This window comes from Pinus tabuliformis, chromosome 4_2, assembly GCF_031772625.1.
Source record: "Pinus tabuliformis cultivar Carrire ecotype Pingquan chromosome 4_2, CPIR1, whole genome shotgun sequence".
NCBI classification, from domain to species: domain Eukaryota; kingdom Viridiplantae; phylum Streptophyta; class Pinopsida; order Pinales; family Pinaceae; genus Pinus; species Pinus tabuliformis.
The window spans coordinates 396,347,989-396,360,544 of record NC_142304.1 but is presented as its reverse complement, the minus strand read 5'-3'; the positions used below and the strand labels follow the sequence as shown (position 1 = coordinate 396,360,544).

At 39.6% G+C, this 12,556-nt stretch overlaps 1 pseudogene; it reads left to right on the top strand.

The window, feature by feature from the left end:
* Positions 1-6,024: 6,024 nt before the first annotated feature.
* LOC149169623 (sucrose synthase pseudogene) lies at positions 6,025-6,468 on the top strand (annotated as a pseudogene).
* Positions 6,469-12,556: the final 6,088 nt, after the last annotated feature.

The following is a 12,556-nucleotide window of genomic DNA, read 5'->3' as shown; positions in this document are numbered from 1 at the left end:
CTTCATTTATGGGCCCTTACCTCAAATTCTCCACCATCAGCTCGGAGTTCAAGGGCCACCAAATCAATTACCACAAGGGCAGCCGAGCAAGTCAAGTAGGACTGCTGTTAACTGCAAGTTTTGGGCAGCCGAGTCCCTAAAGTTTAAGAGGACTGTTGGGGTCCTCAATTTGTATAAATAAGAGGGCTTAGGGTCTCATTTCAGTTAGTCACTTTATAGTCATTTTTTATTCATTTTGTAGTCATTTTGTAGTTCGATTTTTAGGCAGTATATTAGCTTTGCTTTCAGCGCATTTTCAAGTTCTCCTTGTGGACAGTTTTTGGAATGTAACATTTCTTTTGATCAATAAAGATGAATCCAGCTTTGCACCAGCTCTAAATCTCTCTTAGGAGGCTGTAAATCTTGGGGTTGGGCCCATCTCAAGTGCCCAGTACCTCCTTTGTTTACTTTCATGTGTCTTTGTTGCATTCTTAGAATAAAATATGTTATTTAGATTTAAACCTTGTTTTATTATTTAGGTTGTTTTTGATGAGTAAAATAGCTTTTCATGCTCAGATTTAGTTGATAGGTTGTTAACAGAAAAAGCTTCAAGAAAAGGGCCAACAGACATCTGTGGTTTCACCTCTCGCTCAGTGGGATCAGGAGCTGTGACTAGGATGACTTTGCTGCCCACAAAAACACTGATTTTGCTTTTCCATGCAATCACTAGTGTTTGATCTTCATGTGTAGAAGTTGGTTACAAGTTCAGACTTTCGTTTGCTTAGTTGCATGAGTTAAAATACATGGTTTCATTGCAGGTCACACTTCTGTTCATTCTCTTTACTGACAGCTAGCAAATTAGGTCAACGTAACTAGGTCTTTGAATTTACAAGTCTTTGTTGGTTCAGATTGGAAAAACGATTTGCAGAGCACCTGTACCACTACTTCATCTACTTATTCTCCATCAGCACCATCCACTCCACCCTCTACTTAGAATCCTTACCTTACGGTTGCCACATTTGCTCACATAACCTTAGTTTTTGTACATCATTGTTTCAACCTTCTTTGAGCCAACTTAGCTATCTACACCTTCTCACCACTCCATCCACCAGTCCCTGGGCCACTTCAGACCCCTATCCTACCTCCGTATCCATTCATGCATCTTCCCTCACTCACCCATCCTCCAAAATCCAATTTTAAAACATCCTGTAGAAACTTCTGAACACCCTATAGAAATTCTTGAAACATCCTGTAGAACCCCTGCAGACTTCTTGTAGAAGCTCATGAATGAGGTTTCTTGATAGCCAAACTCTATGAAACTCTCTAGAAGGGTGTTAGGGAACCCTTAGGCCCTCTTTGAACCTTCCCTACCTCTTCCAAGCATTTCCTCTCGCCAATCCACCTCTGCACAGTCAAAAACAGTTAAATTGTATGCATGATAATTGTGACAACTTATTCAAAAATACAAAAAGACGTTTTCTTCAAATAGTGATAACTTAGACACATGCATTTTACCTTCCTAGAAGTCAATGGCATCTCTTTCAGTAGCTTTCATCCTCTTTTTCGCATCAGTAGGGCTAGCTGGTAAAATTAGGGTTTGCTAGGGTTTGCATTTCCTTTCCGCTTTCAGTTTCTTTCTGCAAGTAGATTAGCCTCCTTTGAGTTAGCTTTCATCCATCAGTTAAAAAGCTTCTTCTGAGAGCTCATAGAAGTTGGCTTAAGCTCCTAGCGGACTTGTGCCAGCTGACCAAGTGACAGCTGCAGCAAGAGCTAGTACTTGTGCATATAGCACCGTCGCTTCCAAGTTTGTTACGAACTACCAGGTTGATAAAATTAAAGAAGGGAGTCCCAGGAGTTGCAGCATTATTGCTGCAATACTGGGGCCCACCATCTTTTTGGCGCCATTGCCGGGGAAGCGTCAAAGTATTAGTGATTGCCGCTTTTCTTCTATTTTCCTACTCTCGCCTTCTGCTAAATAGATTATTTCGTTTCCATTTCTGTAATTTCATTTCTGCAAAAGTAAAGTAAATATTTCCTGCTTTCATAGATTAGCATTTCAATTCCGCAATTTCATTTTTGCAAGCGTAGATTAGCATTTCAATTCCGCAAGCGTAGACTAGCATTTCATTCCTGCAATTTCATTTGAGCAAAATAGATTAGCCCTTTCCTGCTTTCATTTCAATTCCACATTTTCATTTTAGCAAGATAGTTAGTTGCAGTTCAATCTATTTTAGTTTTGCAGGTAGAAGTAGAAAAAAGCAAAAATCAACCAAAAAGATTTCATTTCATGCCTTGTAGGAGTAGAGATAAGTTAGAAAAATGATTGCACAACACCCCCACTGCTTCACACAGCCAACATTCTCTCTTCTTCGATGGCTGTGATTAAAGAACCCTTAGGTGGACAGCAAGACATATTTGAAGAACCTCAAGGGAAGAAGAAGAAGAAACCATTCCTCTGGAGCAAATGGCTACAAGTAGAAATGTTGGGAGCAGTACCTTGTCCAAAAATGAATTTGAAAATCAGATGGAAGATTTCAAGAGTGATATGAGGCAGTTTCTTGCCATGCAATTGGATACCCTGCGGATCCAAAGGAAGCAAGAGGAATCCAAGAGGGCTTTGGCCATCTTTTGTCCCAGGTGCACTAGAAGGCATCCTAGGAACGAATGTCCAATGCACTCCCTAGAAGTGTGTTTCATTTGTGAAGAATACCATCCTACGAATCAGTGCCCTTCCTTGCCTGGACTTAAAGCTGCATATCAGAGAGCCAAAGGAGCCACTGAACCACTCTATTATATGAACCAAAGGAGGCCACATAGACCTAGATCTTACCAGCCGGAACTGCAAGGGACATCCGATACCTATTATGACCCCTATCAAGCCACTTTCATGCCTTCTTGGGGTCCCCCTGCTCATCCTTCCTGGTCCACACCCCCTCCTTGGTCGGATCCATCTCCATATTATGCCCAACCAGCTGCTCATTCGTTTCACTCTTATGCTCAGCCACAGCCTCAGTGGAATGCACCTCATCAGGGGTGGAGGCCCCAATACAACACTCCTCCCGCTTCTTTTCCTCCACCACCTGCTCATCCACAACCATTGCCTCCTGCTCCACCAAGGCAACCCCAAATGCCTGCCCAACCACAACCCCATCCACATCCATCTCAAATATACACCCCCACTCAACTACCCATACCACCATTTCCAAACCCGCACATTGGAATAGCTCAACCTAATTGCAAAGCTGAGGCACAACATGTCCAAATGACTCCTCTTGAGCTTAATGATCTTCACCATAGCTCAGGAAAAGCATTGCAAAAAAGAGATTATCTTGAAAGCATTGAAGGACCACATCCGGAAAAAGAAGATTCAAAAGAGGAGATCAAAGAACCATGGGCTGCACTTGATGAAGTGAAGAGATTAGAGTCAGAGATCGAGAGAGTTCCCTCATGGTTACCATCAAATCCTCCATGTACTCAAGAGAAAGATCAGCAAAAAGAGGAAGATGAGAAGGTCATGATAGAAGGTGACATGAAGAATGATCCAGATCAACAAAAGGACCAAGGATATCAAAGCTATATTGAGACATGGTTCCAGACAGTCACTAAGTTGCAGCAGTACTCTCTTCCTCAGCTATGTTTGATCCCTTCAAAGTCAGATCATTTTGTCTCTGAAATCTGGATAGCTGTCAAAGCATGCATTTCGAGCCTTCACATCATCTTGTCTCTAATCTCGATGTGCACATGGCTCCATTGGAAGTATTCTTATACTTGAAAATGATTTTGTTTTTCAAGTAGGGTAGGGTAGAAAAAAGGAAAAAAGAAAAAAAATGAAAATAAGAAGAAAAATAAAAATCTAAGGTAAAAACCTCCTCGTATGCGCCTTAGATTGGCTCATTGATTGAAAACCTCCATGAGGCGGTAAATGGGTTGGGAAAAAAGAGAAAAGAGAATAAGATCTCTGGGTGAAAACCTCCCTTGGAGGCGCCCAGGGCAGGCAATTAGGGTGAAAACCTCCATGAGGCGCCCTAGTTGTTTTTCAAAAAAAAAGGAGAAAAAGAGAAATAAAAATAAACCTAATTTCCATTGGATAATTGCAGGTTGCAAGAAGGACATTGCAGGTCAGGAGGATCACTCAAAACAAAGACAAAGGAGTTTTTGTGCCTTCTACAAGAAGTTCTGTATTTCTACAGGAAACATCCTCTAGAACCTTCAGGCGAGCCATATTTGATTTTGGAAGGGAAACTAAAGCTTGGAATCTATTGGTTATGCCTGCAAGCATCTATGTTTCCATTCCTCACCCTTTTCCACCATTTTTTTTCACCCCATTGTGCTTCTTTTATGAAAACTGTGTTTTTTATAGGAAGTTCCTGTAGAAATTACAAAAAGTTAAAAATGGATTGAAAAAAGTAGTTTGGCGAACACGATAGCTTCCGCAAGGGTTCAGAAGTCCTCCTGCAATCTTAAAACTCCTCCTCCATCATCTCCATGCCTGCATCACAGCCCAAGCTCAGCTTTTCTTTCCATGCAAAAACTTGCAGAATGCTTTGAAGAAAAAATACATAGAACATAATTTGTTTTTGCCCTAACTTGAAAACCATGCATCCATTTGAAAAACCGTTTTACAGGGAATTGTATAGGGATGATGGCAACATGCCTGAGTAGTTTCAGCCCATTCCGATGCACGGTTTCCAAGAAATCCGCCTCCATCACCGTCAGCCATTTTTGCATTTTCTCCATATCCGTGCATCCGTTTCAAAACCTGTTTCATGGGGAGATGCATATGGATGATAGTGACCTAGCCAAGCAGTTGCAGCTGATTCCGATGCACGGTTTCTCAGAAATTGATCTCTGAAATCTTCAGCCATTTTCCATTTTTCTCGAAATCTGTGCATCCATTGATCTCAATTTTGCTATGGGAGGTGCATCATGATGATAGGAACATGCTCAGCAAGTTTCAAATCGATCTGATCTATAATTCGGGAGCAATGGTGAAAACAAGTTTTGGTCCTGTGAAAATTCAGTAGCATCAGCTTGAGGGTGCAGATCTGAACGTGGAAACGAACTCCTACAGCTTAGATCCGGCTGGAGGATACCTGCACAAGCAAAATAACCACACATCAGATAGCAAAGAGCTTATAGCACAAATGATCCATCATGCAACCACCGAAACAGATGCATGCAGCAACAAAAAGCACCTCACAGCAACCATTTGACTTCAGGTACGTGACTAAAACTTGTTCCTCTATTGCATGGATCTAATCTAAGCACTGCATGAACGAATGAGATGGGGAGATTCATCCAGGAAGCTAGCCATATTCGATTGCACTCATCCAGGAAAAAATCACGCAGCATGCGTGTATAGTCATTCACGTGGAAGTTGAAAAACACAGGAAGTGGTAGACGTGTTGAACTCCAGCGCACAGGACATCAAATGATTAACAGATAGAAGAAGACATGTAGTTCATAACATCACTGCAGTTCGAAAAAAGCCAGCACACATGTTTTTGCCACCTCACCACAAATCACGCAACAATTAAAGACAACTTAGCTGAAGCTCATGAACTGCTGTTCATCTGCACTTTCCACATCCTCAACTGAAGTGTGCACAATCGGTTAACCTATCGTCCTCCACTGAGTTTTTCTACCTGTCTTCGAGATTCTGCTGCGTATCAGGCTCGCTCAGAGGCGCAGGGGCACTCTACAGGCGTTTCTACAGGAAGTTGCGCTACAGGAAACCCAGCATACGAAGAAGCTTGGATTGTTCATGGCGAGGGTGGCAATTCTCAGTGAGGTAGGCCTGAACATAACTTTCCCATGCAAATAATTCAAAAGGTGGTGAATTCGACGTGTTGAGGGGGTAGGGAAAATGTGAATGCAAGTCTGTCTATGAATTCAAAAGCCGTTTTCTTATTGCTGCCTGGAATTGTCTTCAGTGCAACATAGCCCATGCTTTGGAGAAGACCAAATACTCAGATTCAGACATATACTGAAAAAATATGAAAAAAATACCATTTCTCTTGCCAGTTTACTGCAGATCTAATTGCAATGAATCATGCAGATTTTATTATCACTAGCACGTATCAAGAGATTGCTGGAAGCAAGGATACTGTTGGACAGTATGAGAGCCACACTGCTTTCACCCTTCCTGGTCTTTATCGTGTGGTTCATGGAATTGATGTTTTTGATCTCAAGTTCAACATTTTTTCTCCTGGAGCAGACATGCAGATTTATTTCCCTTATACAGAGAAGCAGCATCGTCTTACTGCTTTACATGGTTCAATTGAGGAACTCTTGTTCAATCCTGAACAGACAGCTGAACACATGTGTATTTTGAATGACCGTAAAAAGCCCATTATCTTTTCTATGGCAAGACTCGATAGAGTGAAAAACATGACAAGACTGGTTGAATGGGTTGCAAAGAAAAAACACTTGAGGGATACTGTCCTCCACGTTCTGGGGAGGAAACCATATACAAAATTCCCATTCTGATCAGTGCACAAGCCAAAACAGAGCGTGAGGAAGCAAGATAGTGAGGCAGAGAAGAAAACTAAGGGTAAGGAAGCTAAGGGAAAGAAAACCTAGGGCAAGCCATCACAGGAAAAGCCACAGGAGAAGCAAGAGGAAAAGCAAGAAAGAAAAGAAGGAAGAAATAGAGAGGAAAAAAACAAGTTTAATCCATGGAAATTGTTGCAGGTTGCAGGAACACAATGTGGAAAGGGGGCCTCCCAACACAAGCAGAAGGGTCCCTACCAAGTTCCCAGGCATCCTCACATCCATCCCCTCCATGAACACTCATTTTTTCAGGGTTCGGACACATTCTAGTCATGGTTCAACCTTCTACAGGAAGTTCTGTATTGCTACCAGAAACATCCTGTAGAGCCTTTGGGCAGGCCAGAATCGATTATGGAGAGGGATTTGAAGCTTGAAGTCTGTTGAGGAGGCATGCAACCACTCTTTTCTTCCATCCTCCACTGGTTTCATCTCCTTTCACCACCATTTCCACCATCTGATTGAATATACTTGCACAATCATACCAAAGCTGAAACTTCTCTAGGAAAAGGAGCACAAGCAGTGGGAAGAAGCAAAGAGAAAAGCATGGTTTCATGACTGAGAAGAGGACATCTCTTCAAAAGCTTAGCATGACAGGGAGGCCACCAGGGCCATCAGAGATGAGGAGATAGATTGGTTGCTCAGAGGATGAGCAACACTTTCAGTAGGGGGTGATGGTGAGCCCCAAAAATGGATAATTATATGGGCTCATTCAACCTCCTAATTTGACTTAATCCACCATTCTCATTATTTTATTGCATGTTTTTGATTATATTTATGCTAATAGAGTGAATTGGGTTAGTCATTATGCCAACAAGTCTAATGTGTGCTTTGTGTAGCCTTTTTGGTCAATTTGGAGACAAAATTGAAGGTTTTAATGAGCACTTGGTAGCCAAATTCGTGGAAGAACAAGGGAGAGGATTTGTAGGAAGGTGTCCCCTTCATTTATGGGCCCTTACCTCGAATTCTCCACCATCGGCTCGGAGTTCAAGGGCCACCAAATCAATTACCACAAGGGCAACCAAGGAAGTCAAGTAGGACTGTTGTTAACTGCAAGTTTTTGGCAGCCGAGTCCCTAAAGTTTAGGAGGACTGTTGGGGTCCTCAATTTGTATAAATAAGAGGGCTTAGGGCCTCATTTCAGTTAGTCACTTTATAGTCATTTTGTATTCATTTTGTAGTCATTTTGTAGTTCGATTTTTAGGCAGTAGATTAGCTTTGCTTTCAACACATTTTCAAGTTCTCCTTGTGGACAGTTTTTGGAATGTAACATTTCTTTTGATCAATAAAGATGAATCCAGCTTTGCACCAGCTCTAAATCTCTCTTAGGAGGCTGTAGCTCTTGGGGTTGGGCCCATCTCAAGTGCCCAGTACCTCCTTTGTTTACTTTCATGTGTCTTTGTTGCATTCTTAGAATAAAATCTGTTATTTAGATTTAAACCTTGTTTTATTATTTAGGTTGTTTTTTATGAGTAAAATAGCTTTTCATGCTCAGATTTAGTTGATAGGTTGTTAATAGAAAAAGCTTCAAGAAAAGGGCCAACAAACATCTATGGTTTCACCTCACCCTCAATGGGATCAGTGTGGAGCGATAAAAAGGTGTCTTGTGAACTCCTAATTACCTCACATTAATTATCAACCCAGGGACGACTTTTTATTTCAAGAGTGTACTCTGTCTGAGGCGGCTATTTTCTTAAGAGCAATGTTGTGCAATATAGTGCTTAAAACCCAAAAATAGATGAACACTTGAAAAAGAAATCTAATTGGAACAGCAAGAAACTAAAATGTTCTAAACTAAATCATTCATTCAAACAACCATCAATCGAGGATATCGTAGCAATAACTCAATCCTCCAGAAATTGATGAAGGAAAAGGAATTAGAGTATGGATCATGGTTCTGGGAGCATAATAGCGTCTGTTGTGTCTCACGACAACCTTGATCCTCCTCCCACACTCAAACAGTAAATGCAAGTAAAAAGGAATGGCAAAAAGCAGCATGAAACGAAATGGAAAGCAGTAAATGAAACAGCAATTAAAAGAACTAAATCTCGCGAGTTAAAACTGAACTCTCATTCCGCAATCAAATAACAATCGGCAAAAGCAATTCCAATGAACTTTACTTTATGAGACGATATTTACAAATGAATTATGGAACAGCAGTTATCATATATACAAAACACACTAATAGAACAACAATCATATGTACATTCAACACACTAAGATAGTAATCTGAGATGAGAACTATGTTTCCAAATACAACATTACTTCCGGATTCCAATAATCATAACTTCAAATAAATCTTGTGATGGTAACGTTTAATACAAAAGCTCTGTAATAGAAATACCCGATTCAGATGGATACCATGCAATCAATTCTGGAAAAGACTTAATAATATAATGCAGAATCGCCACAAGGAATTCGGAAAGAAACATTAATGAATTAATGATCACATAGCATTCGTGCATCAGATTACTGAACAATAAAGATAGCAAACCACGCAAATCACCGTATGATACAATACAACGGCAAGTGTCCGTTGGAGCCGGGCCCGTAGCTTCCAATGGCACCGTCGTAACTTACTTCAGATGCAGCAACGAATTGAACACCAAATCCTTTATATTGATTGCATTACAGAAGTATACAAAATCAGATCTCAGCTAGACTCCATGATCACCATTGGTTCTGAAACTTAGAATTATAAAAACAGTCGTTCTCCATCCCCTCTGATCTTGGGTTTCATTTAAATAAAGAAGATCAGAGCATAGATAATTACAATCATGATTTCTCTTACAAATTTAGGTTGATTCTAACCCATTGATCAACAAGAACAAGGCGGATTTGGGTTTGCAGCTAAGATTTGGAGGGCGGCCGCAACAGCAAATCTCAGAAAATCGTGTTCAAAGAACCCTGCGTTTCTCCCTGTACAAGCCGAATTTGGGCAAACTATTATTTTTGAAGATAATTGGGCCCGTTCTGGACAAAACCCATGTTCCGGATTTTCCAAATTCGTCTTCATTTGCTCAGAATCTTAACCGCAAAACTGTCACTCCTTAAACCAGCGAATTTCTGAGTTGGCTGATTTAAAAATCAAATCTTCAATCTGGAAGTTACTTTGGAAGCTAAAAATGGCGAATGATGTTACAACCAACTTATTAGAACTATCATTGATAAATTAATGCATAATAATCAATTTATTAAAAATAAAAGAGAATAAATAATATTCATCCATGAGAGCATAAATTATTTATAAAATGGATTTAAATGATAAATTATAATAAATGTCATGATGAAGAATGGTGGAAATGGGTGGAATAAACATTCACAAGTGACAATAATCATGGCATATTAACGACCCCACACACCCCCACACTCAATATGTTGCATGTCCTCATGCAACGAAAACTGAATATATTGCATGTCCTCATGCAACCCAAAGACAAAAACCATGTGTTAACCAAGCAATAAAAAATATGTTCCTCTCAGCTCATGAAATGGATAGAACAAATGAATTCTTCCTTCACTTTTAGTAATCTTGATGAAGGCATAACAATTTTTACATTGACATTCAACTATATGTATGAAGTTGCAGCAAAATATGATATAGATAACAACAAACTTCATTAAGCATTTTCTCAAAACTACAAACCAGATTTTGTTGAAATGTTGCAAGTAAATTTACAATACATGAATGTCTCTATGATCCAAAAATCAAATCGTTTTGATGCACGGATCATGGGATATAAACAAAATGGCTGTAGGTGAGAGTTCATGATTTCCGAAATTTTATGAACCAATATTTCTTGAAATTATCTAGGTATGTGTATTTTAATAGTATGTTTGTGTTTCCTAGAGATCACAAGAATTGAGTTCATAGTTTTTGAAAATATGGGAAATCAATTTCTACACTGAAATTGTATGACTGAAATTGCATGCCTTAAATGAGAAAGGAAATAGGAAACATCCATCATGCGTAGCGATTCCTCCCCCTCTCTGAAAAATTAGCATGTCCTCATGCGATGTGAGAAAACAAATAGAGGTGGTTGCTACCAGCTGTTGAATTCTATGCTTGGTGTAAAACAACATGAAATAAGGGAGGTGTTGAGAGTGGATAAGAATAGCAATGGATGATAAAGAATATGAATGACGTGGGTATAAGAAAGAAATGAATGAAAAGAACACTCCCCCACACTCGAAAATGACATGCTACTGAAAAAGGGGAAGTGGTAAAGATGTGGAATGAAGGATGACAAATAATGCTCAAAATAGATTTGCATTAGATTCTCCTAAATTTATAATAAATTAGAAAACTATGCAATTTTACCTCAAGTTTTACCTCCAAAAAAATGTGGAATGACATATATGGACTGGCAGTTGTGGAAGCTGATGTAGATAGAGTTGGTGCGGAAAGTGATGCAAAAGGTGGAATCCAGAGAAGCACATCATGTCTGAAGAATTGTTCACGTTCGCGAGCCTCTACTGTGAAGTGCAATAGTGTGGTCATGCTACGAATAGAATTCTGCTCATACTTGTTGTTCTCCTGTAAACAAAGTACTATTTTGCATACAATGTTCTTGAATCCATAGTGTTAGCTTTGAATAGCAACAGATAAAATGCATGCAAAATTGCAATTAGAAAAACTTATGTATACATGCAATAGTAATATGTTGTCAAATCAACAAGGTATGGCAAAGTGTAGTAATCATATCGCATGCAACCCCATAATGCATACAGTCCCCCCTCCAATTGGAAAAAGGGTTCCATAACCATAAAGCATATGAGAGGGGTGGTGCGGACGGCAAGGCAATGGAATGAACAATATATCAATAAGTGAAGCAGAGTACACGTATTAATGATAGGACGGTGAAATTATGGTTATATTGAGAGCAAAGTGTGTAAAGAGAGTTATGAATAAGAGATAGGACGCTTTGGATTGATGATAGTTTATACAAAACGAAAAAGGACAACAATATGCTAAAAAGATGCTTTGCTGATAGTATTCTAGCTGAAAATGATGCGGTTGATCATAAAACAATTGCTCATGCATAAAGGTTCAAAACAGGGAAAAAGTTAAGGAAATAACTTCTCTGATAAAAAGAAAATAAGAAAAGGGTATTATAATAATAATTGACGAAAAGATATAACTTCAATACCATAAGCAGAGCCGCTGCTGCCAGCAGGCGTCCATAGCCTCGGCAGGGTTGCTTTTTAACCCATATGAGCCAGGATCCTCAATTTATAAATGGAGAGTTTTAGTGCTATTGTACAGAAGAGATCAGTGTGCTGGCGTGGTAACCAGACAACCACATTGCCATTCACTAGGAGGTAGCAAAAGTGATCAGACCGGCTCGTGATGAGACCTCCTGTTCCAAGGATAATTTGGCTATCCAATGGATCATAACCCTGGTGTGGTGGCCATAATGGGAATGTCACTTTGTTACAGCCTTATGAACATGGTAGGCTGGCTCGTAATGAGACCCCTTATCCTCCATCTGCGAACAAAATTTTGTTGTTATTACACATTTTTATGATAAAAAGAGGGAGACTCAGTACTCCTTAAGAGCAGGGATGGCGGAAGAAGTTGAACATGTCAATATATAAAAAATATACCCATAATCTCATTTATTACAGACAGAGAAGATTATAACCAGGAAAAGTGGAACCAGCATGGTATTAAGATGATCAATCAATATCATGTACAACAGAAAACAATGCAGTAAAGGAATATATAAATAATTGTGTCCCTTTTAAAAAGAATCTATCATCAAGGAGCTGTCTTGTTAAAGATCATAACGTAAATGATAATACTTGCTTCAAAAGAATCCATAATTCCTATCCTCATAAAAGTAGTGTACTTCATGCCATGAAAGAGAATCAGGAGAATGTGGTTGAGCTGAACTATGAATAATCCCACAAGAGAAAGGAAAGGGTTGCCCTCAAAAATATTCCCAAAGTGTTGCTCTTTTGAATGAACAGCAAAAACACTCAAAAAGTGGTGTTCCGTGTAGGGAACATCAAAGAAAATGCACACC